Source organism: Vulpes lagopus, chromosome 7 (genome assembly GCF_018345385.1).
Source record: "Vulpes lagopus strain Blue_001 chromosome 7, ASM1834538v1, whole genome shotgun sequence".
Classification (NCBI taxonomy): Eukaryota; Metazoa; Chordata; class Mammalia; order Carnivora; family Canidae; genus Vulpes; species Vulpes lagopus.
In genome coordinates, this window is record NC_054830.1 from 79065426 (window position 1) to 79082078 (window position 16653).

The following is a 16653-nucleotide window of genomic DNA, read 5'->3' on the forward strand; positions in this document are numbered from 1 at the left end:
CAGTTCCTGCAAATTTTAAAGATTATAGGCCAGTTGTTCTGTAGAATGTCCCTCAATCTGGATTTGTCTAATGTTTCCAAGTGACTAGTTTCAGGTTATGTGTGCGCCTTTGGCAGGGCTATCACGGATACGATGCTCACTGCATCCTATTAGATGGCCCACAATTTCTCTTTGTCCGATTACTGATAATTTTGACCACTTAAACCAGTTAGAGGTTTCCCTGCTGTAAAATTACTCTTTTTGCACTGTAATTTCCCTTTGTACCTGACCCTTATTTTGTGAGTGGGTATTGAGAAACTAATTTCCTATTCATCGCACTACCAATTTATTCATTTATTTATATCAGTCTGGACTTTCAGATTCCTATTTTATTCAATAGATTAGAATCTACTATCACCTATTTTCAAGTTCTAGTTTTATCAGATCAGGCCAGTGGAAACCCGGTTAAGTTGGTTTCCGGGTTCTTTTTACATGTCCACATTTTTTTGAACATGTCCTTACTTTCTGGCACAAGATATTTCAACTTGCCATGTAGTTTCCCTGCCCCAGCCCTGGAATCACCCATTTCTCCAAGAAGTTCTGGTTTCTTTTGGTAGGGAACAGTATTTAGAAACCAAGATCTCTGTAGTAGGTATGGACTGCTTTGGGAATGTCACAGCTCCCAGGCCTGAATGAACTGATTTAGGGATTATATGTAAGTAAACACACTTTCACAACTAACAGTAATTGGTTTCTAAAACTTAGAATTTCTAGATCCATATATATTGAAAACCATGAGATCATAGTGACTTCTAATTCCAATTCAGCACCACAGAGTTTATTCTGATTTTCCTTCCTCCCATATTTGTAACTTCCTTCTCTGACAGTGAGAAACCTGGGTTCCATTACTTAATATATTACTTATTTGATCAGTCCTCCTGTAACACATCTCCCATCACTATCACCACCACCATCACCTGACATGGGGTGTTTATTAGCCCATTCAGGCTCTTACACCTTAAACCAAGTCCTGACCACTACATGGATACTGTATTAGTTTAGAGTTCTCCAGAGAAGCAGAACCAGTAGGATATCTCTATCTATATATATATTTAGAGAGAGAGAGGTTTATTATTATGAATAATTGGTTCACACAATTATGAAGGCTGAGAAGCTCCACATGTGTACACCAGTAGGAAAGCTGGTGGTGTAAGTCTGAGGGCCTGAGAACTAAGGAACCCTGCCAGTGGTTTAATTTCAAGCGCAATGATCAGAGAAGATGAGACAAGATGTTCCAACTCACAAATGAGGCAAGAAAAAAACCGAAAACACTCCTTCTTCCTCCACCTTTTGTTCTATTCAGGACCTCAAGGGATTGGATGATGTCACCCACACTGGTGAGGGCAGTCTACTTTACGGAGTCCACTAATTAAATTAAAATGGTAATATCCAGAAATACCCTCATAAACACACATAGAAATAATGTTTAATCTGGCACCTAGAAGCCAGTCAAGTTGACACATAAAATTAACTATCACAGATGCCCTCCTTATCCTGTTTAGACTCTGACAACCCTCACCAGGGTGTCCCCCTGCCCAGATGCCCTTCTCACCTTGACTGGGCTCAGGAAGTCTGTACCAGGCCACACTTTCCACTTGGATAACCTTCTCATCTTGCTTGGCTCCAGTAGCCCTGCTCTAGACCACTGCAGGCTCCCCTGTACCTCTGAGGGGAAAGCTACTTTGCTTGACCACTGAATGGCTTTTGGATTGAGTTGTTCAGGAAGAGAAAAGTAAAGAAGGTAAGGGGGAAGGAGCTTAATTGCCTAATTATTTACCTGTCTCCCCTATTGGAGACAAACTTACTTGAGGCTAACAATAAACAAGTTGGGGGTTAAGCAATAAACGGATTTATGGATTTTTAAAATATTTATTTATTTATTTATTTATTTATTTATTTATTTATTTATTTATTTATTTATTTATTTATAAGAGAAACAGAGATAGCACATAAGCAGGAAGGGCTGGGAGAGGGAGAGAGAACCTTAAGTGGACTCAGAGCTGAGTACAGAGCTGGGCACGGGGCTCAATCCCACAACCCTGAGATCATAACCTAAGCCGAAACCAAGAATCAGATGCCCAACAAACTGTGCCACCCAAGCATCCCAATTTATACATTGTTTTGTGCATCTCTAGCTCCTGGAACAGTACCTGGCACATAAGTAGATCCTCAATAAATATCGAATGAATGAATGACACGGCAAGGAATGAATTTGAATCATCACTAAATCCTAGGAATCCCGGGACTGGAGCTCAAAGATGCTTACTAACCGTTCTTCAAATTGACTGGCATTGGGGTTCACACAGAGTAGATTCTCTGTAAATGTTGGTTGGTTGAATGAACACATGAACAGTTAAGTCAAAGTTAAGGGGTGACAAAGAAGACAGCATGACTACAAGGAGTCAATTGTAGCTGAGAGGTGTCCTGACCCTCTTGATATAAGGACATTTAGTTTAGCCTTGCTGCTCACAGTGTGGTTCTTGGGCTAGCAGCACTAATGTTATCTGGGAACTCATCAGCAGTGCAGAATCTGCAGCCCTATCAAATCTCCTGAATCAGAATCTGCACTTAACAAGATCCCTGGGTGATTCATGTGTGCTTCAAGGTTGGGAAGCGCTGTTGTAAAAGATTGTTTCCCTTTTAGGCACATGTTTACCAGTCTGACGAGTCTGTGAAAGTCCTTAAAATTGGATGCTTTATGGCTACATGGAAGAATGAAGAAAGCACACATGGATTGAGAGTAAAGACTCCCAGAATAACCACAGTTAAGAATTCAAAGTGACAGCGCTTCTACTTGGGGAAGCAAAGTGTTAATGGCAGGGTGACTAGGAAGGGGACTGTAACATACCCCTATGTTGTTTAATTATTTAGCAGTGATTCAAAACACGTGTACACTGTATATGTATATATACATGTGCATATAACTGGGAGGAGGCAAGCTGGAGGGAGCCCTACTCAGGCAGTGCCCCAAACGCAAAAGCTACAAAGCCTTCTTCTCAATCAGAATCAGGGGTAATCAGAGGCAACATTTACCATTAAATGTTTGTTTATAAGCTTAGTTGGAAATTCAGAGACTTCTGGAGTTTTCACAGCATCATTTTTCAGGAGAGTGAACGGATATTTAGAGAATAAGAAAAGAATAAGGTTCGGGGTAGGGTGCGGTGGGCCTGAGGCAGTCCCCTTTTCCTTGGGTGATATCTCCATCTGCTGGCGGTTCAGGATATGGCTAACGAAGACCTAAAAGCGCTTGCAACTCCATGTGTACTCTCTCCCATTTCTTCTGCCTCACCTTTTCTCTCCCTTTTTCCCACCTCTGCCTCTCTTCTTCCTTTCTTTTTCTGTTTGCTCACTCTCCCATTCTCCCCTCTCTATTTTTTTTCTTTCTCTATATCCCTGATGCAGATGCTGCTTGTATCCTGTATACGTGGACAACCCCTTCTTTATGGGGCCGCCTTCACCATGGATAGGTCTTGCCTTACACGAAGCTGAATCTACCTTCTGTAGCTTCTGTAATTCTAGTCCTGCTTTCTGGAGCCACACAGAACACGACGCACTGCTCTGCCCTGAGCCCTCCAAAAATTTGATTACTCCGATCACACTTTCCATTTATCTGCTCCTCTCCTTCTCAGCAACTCCCTCAAAACCCTCAGTTATGTCATACACCAAAGTTTCTAGGTCTCTCCTCTTTCAGGTCACCCCTGCTGGACATATGGCAATATATCCGGATCCCTCTTACACTGTGGGACCCCACATGGATCAATACTCCAGTTCTGGGCTGGGTAGCACAGAAAGGATCCATCACTTCCTGAGGGTAGGTGCCATGCCTCTCCTAATAAGACCAATATGTGCATTTATTCTAAGTATCTTATATTGTTCAGTTAACTTCTTTGGAGTTAACAATAAACAAAAATTCTTGACTTTGCTTCTGTTAAGTCACATCTTACCGCAATTTTAAAATTTTTATTATTTATTTTTAAGAAGATTTTATTTATTCAAGACAGACACAGAGGGAGGCAGAGACAATGGGAAAAGCAGGCTCACTGCAGGGAGCCTAGTGCTGGACTCTATCCCAGGACCCCGGGATCACGACCTGAGCCAACGGCAGATACTTAACCACTGAGCCACCCAGGTGCCCCATACCACAACTTTTTTAAAAAAACAAAGATTCAGAGCTTTATATGAAGGCTTGTTAATCATGTCAGATTCAGTTTTTAAAAATTTCCCCAATACATTTGATTTTTAAAGACTTATCGAACCAAGACATATTTGATGTACAATATTGGGGGAGAATACAAAGAATGCAATTATAGTAACTCATGATCTGTTCCCCACTAAAGGCAAACATTTTAACATTTTGATTTTTTTTTGTATCATTCTGATTTCTTTCTAGATTTTTCTCTGTGCCTATGTATGCTTATATAATTAATATTATGTTCAATTTTTTATACTGTATTCAATTTTGTATCTTCCTTTAAAAATTTTGGTAACATTATCTTGTAAGCATTTTCTCAAATCTCACATGATAATCCCTTGAATGTTGCCAGAGTTCAATCCTTTAGTTGAACACTTAACCATTCCCAATTTTTTCAGTTATATGTAACATTTCAGTGAACTTCACATTTTTTACTATGATGAAGAAGCTTTATTATGGGTTTGCACATAATGAACAAAGAATAAACATTTTCAATTCCCAAGGCATTTAATTTTCACTTTTTCTTTTTTTTTAAAGATTTTATTTATTTATTCATGAGAGACACAGAGAGAGGCAGAGACACAGGCAGAGGGAGAAGCAGGCTACATGCAGGGAGCCCGACATGGGACTTGATGTCGGGTGTCCAGGATCATGCCCTGGGCTGAAGGCAGCGCTAAACCGCTGAGCACCCAGGCTGCCCTAATTTTCAATTTTTAAATTTTTCTTCTAAAAGATGTTTATTTGAGAGAGAGAGAGAGCACGAGTGGGGTGAGGGACAGAGGGAGAAGCCGACTCTCTGCTGATCAGGGAGCCTGATGCAGGGCTCGATCCCAAGACCCCGGGATCACAACATGAGCCAAAGATAGACACTTAACCAATGGAGCCACCCAGGCACCTTAGAGTTTAGTTTTAAAAATATTTTCATATTTGATTCATTTACAATAAATTTGTTGTAAGAAGTCACATAAATATCCAACATAGTTTTCCCCTCTAAGACTTCCAGTTTCACAGTTTCTTTTAAATATTAATTTATATTTCTTCCGCAGCTTTGAAATGCCAACTTATTCATACATCAAATTCTGTTAAGATTTTATTTATTTATTCATGATAGACATAGAGACACACACACAGAGAGAGAGAGAGAGAGAGAGAGAGAGAGAGAGGCAGAGACACAGGCAGAGGGAGAAGCAGGCTCCATGCAGGGAGCCCGATCCGGGACTCAATCCTGGGACTCCAGGATCACACCCTGGGCCAAAGGCAGGTGCCAAACCACTGCACCACCCAGGGATCCCCTCATACATCAAATTCTTTTCATATTTATGTCTATTCTGGACCTTCTGTGTTTTTTGTTTTTTTTTTTTTATGATGGTCACACAGAGAGAGAGAGAGGGGCAGAGACACAGGCAGAGGGAGAAGCAGGCTCCATGCACCGGGAGCCTGATGTGGGATTCGATCCCGGGCCTCCAGGATCGCGCCCTGGGCCAAAGGCAAGCGCTAAACCGCTGCGCCACCCAGGGATCCCCCTTCTGTGTTTTTTAAAAAAGATTTTATTTATTTATTCATGAGACACACAGAGAGAGGCAGAGACACAGGCAGAGGGAGAAGCAGACTTCCTGCAAGGACCCCAATGTAGGACTCAATCCCAGGACCCGAGGTTCACGCCCTAAGCCAAAGGCAGACCTTAACCACTGAGCCACCCAGGCACCCCTCTGGACCTTCTGTTTTGATCCATTTATTTGTCTATAAGTATGCCAGTATTAAATTAAAATATTCCATGCTCATGGATTGGAAGAATTAATATTGTGAAAATGTCAATTTTACCCAGGGCATTTACACGTTTAATGCAATCCCTATCAAAATACCATGGACTTTCTTCAGAGAGTTGGAACAAATTATTTTAAGATTTGTGTGGAATCAGAAAAGACCCCGAATAGCCAGGGGAATTTTAAAAAAGAGAACCGTAGCTAAGGGCATCACAATGCCAGATTTCAGGTTGTACTACAAAGCTGTGGTCATCAAGACAATGTGGTACTGGCACAAAAACAGACACAGATTAATGGAACAGAATAGAGAATCCAGAAGTGGACCCTCAACTTTATGGCCAACTAATATTCGACAAAGGAGGAAAGACTATCCACTGGAAAAAAGTCTCTTCAATAAATGGTGCTGGGAAAATTGGACATCCACATTCAGAAGAATGAAACTAGACCACTCTCTTGCACCATACACAAAGATAAACTCAAAATGGATGAAAGATCTAAATGTGAGACAAGAATCCATCAAAATCCTAGAGGAGAACACAGGCAACACCCTTTTTGAATTTGGCCACAGTAACTTCTTGCAAGATACATCCATGAAGGCAAGAAAAACAAAAGCAAAAATGAACTATTGGGATTTCATCAAGGTAAGAAGCTTTTGCACAGCAAAAGATACCGTCAACAAAACTAAAAGACAACCTACAGAATGGGAGAAGAGATTTGCAAATGACATATCAGATAAAGGGCTAGTTTCCAAGATCTATAAAGAACTCATTAAACTCAACAGCAAAAAAGCAAACGATCCAATCATGAAATGGGCAAAAGACATGAACAGAAATCTCACAGAGGAAGACATGGACATGGCCAACAACCACATGAGAAAATGCTCCACATCACTTGCCATCAGGGAAATACAAATCAAAACCACAATGAGATACCACCACACACCAGTGAGAAGGGGGAAAATTAACAAGGCAGGAAACCACAAATGTTGGAGAGGATGTGGAGAAAAGGGAACCCTCCTGCACTGTTGGTGGGAACGTAAACTGGTGCAGCCACTCTGGAAAACTGTGTGGAGGTTCCTCAAAGAATTAAAAATATAACTACCCTACAACCCAGCAATTGTACTGCTGGGGATTTACCCCCAAAGATATAGATGCAATGAAACGCTGGGACACCTGCACCCCGATATTAATAGCAGCAATGTCCACAATAGCCAAACTGTGGAAGGAGCCTCGCTGTCCGTCGAAAGATGAATGGATAAAGAAGATGTGGTTTATGTATACGATGGAATATTACTCAGCCATTAGAAGCGACAAATACCCACCATTTGCTTTGATGTGGATGGAACTGGAGGGTATTATGCTGAGTGAAATAAGTCAGTTGGAGAAGGACAAACATATGGTCTCATTCATTTGGGGAATATAAAAAATAGTGAAAGGGAATAAAGGGGAAAGGAGAAAAATGAGTGGGAAATATCAGAAAGGGAGACAGAATATGAGAGACTCCTAATTCTGGGAAATGAACTAGGGGTGGTGTAAGGGGAGGTGGGCGGGGGTGGGGGTGACTGGGTGACGGGCACTGAGGGGGGCACTTGATGGGATGAGAACTGGGTGTTATTCTATATGTTGGCAAATTGAACACCAATAAAAAATAAATTTATATTAAAAAAATTAGATTTTGTGTGTGTGGCAAAATACTCATAAAATTTACCATCATAATCATTTTTATTATTTTGAAAAAGATTTTGTGTTTTTATTTGAGAGAGGGAGAGAGCGCATGGGTGGGGTCAGGGGAGAGAAGAAACAGACTCCCCAAGTAGCAGGGAGCCTGATGCAGGGCTCGATCCCAGGACTCTGAGACCACAACCTGAGTGGAAGGCAGACGCCTAACAGCCTGAGCCACCCAAGTGCCTCCATAATCACTTTTAAAAAAGATTTTATTTATTGAGAGAAAGAGAGCGAGTGTGAGCAGAGGGAAGGGGAGACAGGGAGAGGAAGAAACAGACTTCCCACTGAGCATGAAGACTGACATGGGGCTCCATCCCAAGACCCTGAGATCATGACCTGAGCTGGGGTCAGATGCTTAACTGATTGAGCCACCCAGGCACCCCCATCATAATCATCTTTAAGTGCACAGTTCAGTAGTATTAAACACTCATAAAGTTGTACAACCATCGCCACCATCTATTCCCATAGCTCTTTTCATCTTGTAAAACTGAATTAAACAGTCATTCTCCAATTGCTCTCCTTCTAAACCCTGGCAAACACCATTCTACTTTTCATGTCTATGATTTTGACCATTATAATTACCCCATATAAGAGGAATCATAGAGTATTTGTCTTCTTGTAACTGGCTTATTTCACTTAGCATAATGTTCTCAAGGTTTATTCATGTTGTAGCATGTTGGAATTTCCTTCCTTTTTAAGGCTGAGTAATATTCCTTTACAGGTATGTGCCACATTTTGCTTATCTATTCATCCATTGTTTTAGCTATCATGAATGATGCTACTATGAATTATGGGTATACAAATATCTGTCAGATGCTATTTTCAATTCTTTTGGTTATACACCCAGAAGTAGAATTGCTGGATCATATGGTAATTCTATTTTTAATTTTTCAAGAACTGCCATATTGTGTCCCACAGTGGCTGCAATTTACATTCCTATCAATAGGGTACAAGAGTTCCAATTTTTCCACATCCTTATTTGTTATTTTATTTATTTTTTGGATAGTAGCCACCCTAAGGGTATGAGGTAGTATCTCATTGTAGGTTTGTTTTGCATTTCTGAGATGTTGAGCATCTTTTCATGTGCTTATTGGCATTTGTATATCTTCTTTGGAGAAATGTCTATTCAAGTCTTTTGCCCATTTTTGAATCATGTTTTTTGGTTTTATGTTGTTTGAGGGTTATTCAAGTTTATCTCTCTATATGCTAGACATTAGTCCTTTATCAGATATATTATTTGCAAATATTTTCTTCCATTTTATGAGCTGTTTACTCTGTTGATATTGTTTTTGATGCACATTTTAAAAATTTTCATAAAGTTCAATTTGTCTATTTTTTCTTTTGTTGTCTGGGCCTTTGGTATTATATCCAAAATGTTGTTGCCAAAATCCAATGTCATGGAGCTTTCGTCCTATTCCTGTGTTTTCTATTAGTAGTTTTAGGTCTTACATTTAGGTCTTTGATCAATTTTGAATGAATTTTTGTATATGGTATTAAGGGTCCAACCTTATTATTTGGCATATACATATCCAGTTTTCCCAGCACCATTTGTTTAAAAGACTGTCCTTTCCCCATTGAATGGTCTTGAGATTCTTGTCAGAAATCATTTGGCCATATATGCATGAGTTTATTTCTGGGCTTTCTATTCTACTCCATTGGTCTATACGTTTGTCTTTATGCCAGTACCACACTGTTCTGATTACTGTGGCTTTACAGTAAGTTTCTTCAATCTTTGTTCTTCTTTTTCAAAGTAGTTTTGGCTATTTGGGGTCCCTTGAGATTCCATATGATTTTTTAGGATGGGTTTTTGTATTTCTGCAAAAAAAAAAAAAACATCATTAGGAGTTTTGATAGTGATTGCTTTGAATCTGTGCATTGCTGTGGGTGAAATCTTAATCTTAACAATATTGTCTTCCAACCCATGAATATGGAATATGTTTCCATTTACGTCTTTAATTTCTTTCAGTAACGTTCCATCATTTTCATTGAACAAGTCTTTCCCTTTCTTGTTTAATTCCAAAGTAGTTAATCTTTTATGTGTAAGTAGAATTGTTTCCATAATTTCCTTTGGAGATGCTTCATTGTTAATGTACAGAAATGCAGCTGATTTTTGTGTGTTGACTTTGTACCCTGGTATTTTGCTGAATTGATTGATTAGCTCTAACAGGCTTTTGTGTGTATGTGGAATCCTTAGGGTTTCCCACATATAAGATCCTATCATGTGTGAAAAGAGAGATGATATTACTTCTTCCTCTCCAAACTGTATGCCTTTTGTTTTTTGCCTAATTGCTCTAGCTGGAAATTCTATTAATTTGTTAAATAGAAGTTGTGAAAATGAGCATCCTTCTTATTCATGATCTTAGAGGAAAGACTTAAAATCTTTCACTATTATGATGTTTGCTGTGGGTTTTCATTATGTTGAGGTAGTTTCCTTCTATTCTTAGTTTGTTCAGTGTTTTTGAAAGGGTGTTGAATTTTGCCAAATGCTTTGTCTGCATCAATTGAGATGACCATGTGGGCTTTTCCCCCTTTTTTTTTTTTTTTAAAGTGGCGTATTATATCAATTAATTCTTGTATATTGAACTATCTTTGCCCTTCCAGGAATAAATCCTACTTGTCATGCTCTATAATCCTTTTAATATGCTGCTGAATGCAGTTTGCTAGTATTTCATTAAGAATATTTCCATGGGGGGGCTGGGTAGCTCAGTTGGTTAAGCAGCCAACCTTCTTTTTTTAAAAAAGATTTTATTTATTTATTCATGAGAGACACATAGAGAGAGAAGCAGAAACACAGGCAGAGGGAGAAGCAGGCTGCCTGCAGGGAGCCTGATGTGGGACTTGATCCCAGGACCCTGGGATTATGCCCTGAGCCAAAGGCAGATGCTCAACCACTGAGCAACCCAGGCATCCCAAGCAGCCAACTCTTGATTTCAACTCAGGTCTTGATCTGAGTCATGCGTTCAAGCCCCATGTTAGGGTTTGAAATGAAAGTGTTTACATCAATGCTCATAGGGATATGGGTTTGTAGTTTTCCTGTAGTGTCTTTGTCTAGCTTTGGTATTAGGGTAATGACAAGGAAAAGAATGAAGTGTAGGAAGTGTTAAGGAGTCAGGAAATGTTTCCTCCTCTCCAATTTTTGGGATAAGATTGAGAAAGAATAAATGTTTGGTTTTGTCAGAAAAGTCATCAGGTCTGGGGCTTTTATTTGCCAGGAGATTTTTTTAAATTAATTAATTAATTAATTAATTTGAGAGAACTAGCACGAATGTGAGTGGGTGTGGGGTGGGGTGGAGAGGATTCTCTCTTGAAATGAAATCTCAGACTCCTCACTGAGGACACCGGTCCCAATCTTAAGCCCCTGAGATCATGACCTGTGCTAAAACCAAGAGTCAGATGCTTAACTGACTGTGCCACCCAGGTGCTCCTAATTGTCAGGAGATTTTTGAGTACTGATTCAATCTCCTTGCTAGTTATAGGTCTACTCAGACTTTTCTATTTCTTTCTGAGTTAGTCTTGGTAGGTTTTGCATTTCTAGGAATTTGTCCATTTCATCTAGGTTATCTAATTTGTTGGCACAGAATTGTTCATAGTACTCTTTTATAATCCTTCTTCTTTCTGCAGAATCAGTAGTGATGTCCTCATTTTCATTTTTATAAAGATCTTATCTATTTATTCATGAAAGACACACACACAGAGAGAGAGAGAGAGAGAGAGAGAGAGAGAGAGAGAGAGGCAGAGACACAGGCAGAGGGAGAAGCAGGCTTTCTGCAAGGAGCCTGATACGGGACTCGATCCCGGATCCCAGGATCATGCCCTGAGCCGAAGGCAGACACTCAACCGCTGAGCCCCTGGGCGTTTCCTCATTTTCATTTCTGATCTTAGTAATCTTAGCCTCTCCTTTTTTCTTAGTCCATTTAGCTGTAAAGGTTTGTCAATTTTGTTGATCTTTTCAAAGAACCAATTTTTGGTGTCATTAATTTTCTCTATTGTTTTTCTATTCTCTATTTCATTTACCTTTATTACCTTTTTCCTTCTGCAGTTCTGAGTTTCCTCTTTTTTTTTTTTTAAACTAGTTCTTAAGTAGTAAAGCTTATTAATTTGAAATATTTCTTGGTTTTTTACTTTTTTATATTTTAGAGAGGGAGGGCAGGGGAAGAGGGAAGAGAGAATGTGAAGCAGGCTCCACATTCAGCACAGAGCCTGATGCAGGGCTCAATCTCACAATCCTGAGTTCATGACCTGAGCCAAAATCAAGAGTGAGATACTTAACTGACTGACCCACCCAAGTGCCTCTGAAATCTCTCGTTTTTCTTTTTCTTTCTTTCTTTTTTAAGATTTTATTTATTTATTTGTGGGAGACAGAGAGAGAGAGGTGCTGAGATATAGGCAGAGGGAGAAGCAAGCTTCATGTAGGGAACCTGATGTAGGACTCGATCCCAGGATCATGCCCTGAGTAAATAAATAAAATCCTTAAAAAAATAAATAAAATAAAAGATAAATATTATACAGAGTATCTCCTCTGGCTGCAGAAATCATGCCCTGAGCCAAAAGCAGATGCTTAACCACTGAGACACCCAGGCATCCCTCTCGTTTTCAATGTAAGCATTTTTAGCTATGAATTTCCCTCTTAAGCATTTTTTTTTTTTTTGCTGTGTCCCAAAGGTTTTGGCCTGTTATGTTTTCAGTTTCATTCATCCTAGTATTTTTTTTAAAGATTTTATTTTTTTAAGAGTAAGAGAGCACAAGCAGGAGGGGTAGAGGGAGAGGAAGAATAGACTCCCCACTGAGCAGGGTGCTTGACAAGGGGCTCCATCCCAGGACCTTGGGATCATGACCTGAGCCAAGGGCAGATGCTTAACTGACTGGGCCACGAAGGTGCTCCTCTTTTTGTTTTTCCCTTAAGATTTTATTTATTTATTTATTTATTTATTTATTTATTTATTTATTGGCACATGAGCAGGGGGAAGGGCAGAGGGAAAAGGAGAGAGAGAATGCCAAGCAGACTCTGTGCTGGGCTCAACACAGGACTCAATCCCATGATCCCAAGATGATGACCTGAATCAAAATAATGAGTCAGACACTTAACCAATGGAACTACCCAGGCACCCACCTCTAAGTATTTTCTAATTTCCTTTGGAATTTCTAATATGATCCATTGGTTATTTAAGAGTATGTTGTTTAATTCCCACAAATATTTTACATTTTCCAGTTTTATTTCTGTTACTGATTTCTAATATCATCCCCTTGCAGCCAGAGGAGATACTCTGTATAATATTTATCTTTTATTTATTTTTTAAGGATTTTATTTATTTACCCATGAGAGACACAGACACAGAGAGAGGCAGAGACACAGGCAGAGGGAGAAGCAGGCTTCATGCAGGGTGCCTCATGTGGGACTCAACCCCGGGTCTCCAGGATCAGGCCCTGGGCTGAAGGCGGCGCTAAACCGCTACGCCACCCAGGCTGCCCAATATTTATCTTTTAAAATTTATTGAGACTTGAGACGCCTGGGTAGCTCAGCCGTTGAGTGTCTGCCTTTGGCTCAGGGCATGATCCTGGAGTTCTGGGATCGAGTCCCACGTTGAGCTCCCTGCATGGAGACTGATTTTTCCCTCTGCCTGTATCTGCCTCTCTGTGTCTCTCATGAATAAATAAATAAAATCTTAAAAAAAAAATCTACTGAGACTTGACTTATAGCCTAACATATTGTCTATCCCAGAAAATGTCACAGGTACACTTGAGAAGAATGTGTGCTGTTTTTGTTTGGTAGTGTGTTCTGGATATGTCTATTAAACGTGGTGGGTTGCGTTAATTCTTCTATTTCCTTCCTTCTGTCTGGTTGTCATATCCTTGTGAAGAATAGGATACTATAATCTCCAACTATTATTATAGAACTGTTTCTCCCTCTAATTCTGTCCGTTTTTCCTTCAAATCCCCTGGAAATAACTTCAGCTGGAGGGGAAAAGTCTTGCAACAATGGGGGAGGGAGGTTATGATGCAAGAACCAGGTCTCTTCATCTGCACCTCTGTGATCAGAAGCAGCAATCAGTGATCCCAAATATTTGGAGGACAGAGTCCTTTTTTGCCCATTGTGGCTCTCACAAGCTGGTGCAAGGAGCTCCAGGAACTAGTGCTCCAGGAACCAGCCTGCCACATGGCCGAGGAGTGAGGGATGGGTAGCTTCTGGGCTAAGAGCTAAAACTGACTAAAATTTACTGCAATTTATCATCCAAACCTTCCCCTAGAGGTTGTAAGCCTTCAATAGGCTCCAGAGTTTCAAAATAGTTACATCAGACAGAGTCTGCAAGTGTAATTATTGTCTGGGTGAGGAGACAGATTCTTGGTGCTTCCTTCTCTGTCATCTTCCCAGAATCCTCTCTCCAAGGTTTTTTTTTTTTTTTTTTTTTTTTTCACAATAAAGTATTGTGAAATACATTTGTAATCGTTAGGGCTATGACTGCCTTGTAAATTTTTTCCAGAATTTCCCTGACTAATCTTGCAATATTATCTTCCCTTATGAGTCTTAGAATCAAATATCTAGTTTTAAAAGAATCTTATTGGGATGCCTCGGTGGCTCAGTGGTTGAGCGTCTGCCTTTGGCTCAGGTCATCATCCTGGGATCAAGTCCCATATCAGGCTCCCTGCAGGGAACCTGCTTCTCCCTCTTCCTCTCTCTCTGTGTCTCTCATGAATAACTAAATAATTAAAAAAAAAGAATCTTATTGATACTTTTATTGGAAAATTTAGATCTTAATTTAGGAGGAATATTGTCAATGATTAAAAAATGAGAGCAATCTAAAATTCCTACAAATACTATTAAAATAATAAAGCTTATTATAAAAATTAATTTAATGCAGGGCACCTGGGTGGCTCAGTCGGTTAAGCATCTGACTCCTGATTTCAGCTCAGATCTTGATCTCAGGGTTGTGAGTTTGAGCCTAGCATGGAGCCTACTTAAAAAAAATTAATCGGAGTGCCTGGGTGGCTCAGTCAGTTAAGCCTCTGCCTTTGGCTCAGGTCATGATCTCAGGGGTCCTGAGATTAGGCCCTGTGTTCAGCTCCCTGCTCACTGGGTAACCTGTTTCTCCCCTCTATCTGCTACTCCCCCCGGTTGTGCTCTCTCACTCTGTCAAAATAAATTTTAAAAAAACTTTAATACAGAAATATATAAGAACTAAAAATTAAACTCTTAAACATTTCCTTATCACCTCCCCCTTCACTGAGGTTAACTACTGTGAAGAGTTTGTATCCTTTGGTATTTAGCCATAATCTTTACAAACTTTTATGTGTACCTTCGCATGCAGGTTTTTATTAATTTTGTTTTATATGTATTGGGATCATTAGAGATGAAGGAGCAGTAATATATACATATCAGTTTTTTGTAATCCTCTGTAGGTGCACAGATTGTTTCCTTTTTTCTTCTACTAACAAAGATGTGATCAAAAACCCCTTGTATATATTTCCACACTTGTGTATTTCAGAATACATTTCTAGAAAGAATTGCTAGCTAAAAGGGAATGAACGCATATTTTAAATTTTGAGAGATACTACCAAGTTATCTTCAGGGAGAGAGCATCAATGATAGTCCCACCAACAGCATAGGAGGGGGCCTTTTCACGCTCTCCTAAGTAATAAATACATAGGTCTTTGTAACTCTTTCCAGTTTGTAAATCCGAGATATCTAGCTCACAGCATTTTTGGAAGGATCATGCCTATGAAAGGACCTCTCACATTGCCTAGGTTATCATTAGAATTCCATATATACAGTTTTACTGCCCAATCTGCAGTAAAATGCGTGTAAGGGCTATGAAATGCCAGGCAAGGCAGCCCAGGTGGCTCAGCGGTTTAGCGCCGCCTTCAGCCCAGGGTGTGAACCTGGGAACTCGGGATCGAGTCCCACGTCGGGCTCCCTGCATGGAGCCTGCTTCTCCCTCTGCCTGTGTCTCTGCCTCTCTCTCTCTCTCTGTCTCATGAGTAAATAGATAAAATCTTAAAAAAAAAATAGAAATGCCAGGCAATCTTAATGAAAAGAATTTGCCAGCCGACTTCATTGAGTCTTTAAAGACATAAATCCAAAGGGCAGCTTTTCCAACCTGTAACGTCGGAATGGATGGATCAGCTGTAACGATATTCAGGCATTTCGTTCTGAAGAAATGCGGTGTTCCATTTTTTTAAAGTCTCCCTCTTACCCCCACCTCACCCCGAGAAGACTCCAGCGGCGATCCCCAGCCCGCCTTTGTCTCCCGGGGCTCGCACAGCTCCCGGACAGCTCCGCCGGCAGGCCCCTTACCCGCCCGCTTCTCTTCACCGGGGGCAGGAGGGCTTCCTCCCCGCCCAGGGCCCGGCGCTCCCGGGAGGCTCTCGGGCTCTGCGTCCGAGCGTGCCCCAGGGAGATCGGGAGCCACCTGGGAGCCCGGCAGCCGCCCCGGAGCCAGCTCTGGCGGCGTCCCACGTACGTGCGCGGGCCTTCCACGGCGGTTCTGGAGCTGGCAGGTGTACCCGACCCGTATCGGAGGGCGGAGCGCAGGGCGAGTCGGCGCCGGCAGCCCCGCCGGACTCCTCCGGCGCCCGCGCCGGAGATGCAGCCGCCGGGACCCGCCGGCTCAGCGACTTAGGGCGGCATCGCACCCAAGTGCTGTCGGACCGACGGTATTTTTGGTTCCGCGTTTTTAGCCTGGGTTTGACCTAATTCAAGGACTACGTTATTTCTCCCGAAGTCTACGAGAGGGGAGGGGCCCAACCTCCCGCCCACTGCGGGTAGGGGCTCCGCAGAGGGCTCTGGCTGCAAGGGAGGAGCGGGCGGCCACGCACGGGCCAGACGCCGCGAGGGTGGGGTAATCCTTCGGGTCCGGCCAATGGTGGGACCCGCTCCCCCGCGGACTGGCCTCGCGGCTCGCGCGGACCTCGGGCAGCCGCCGCTGCGATTGGCACAATT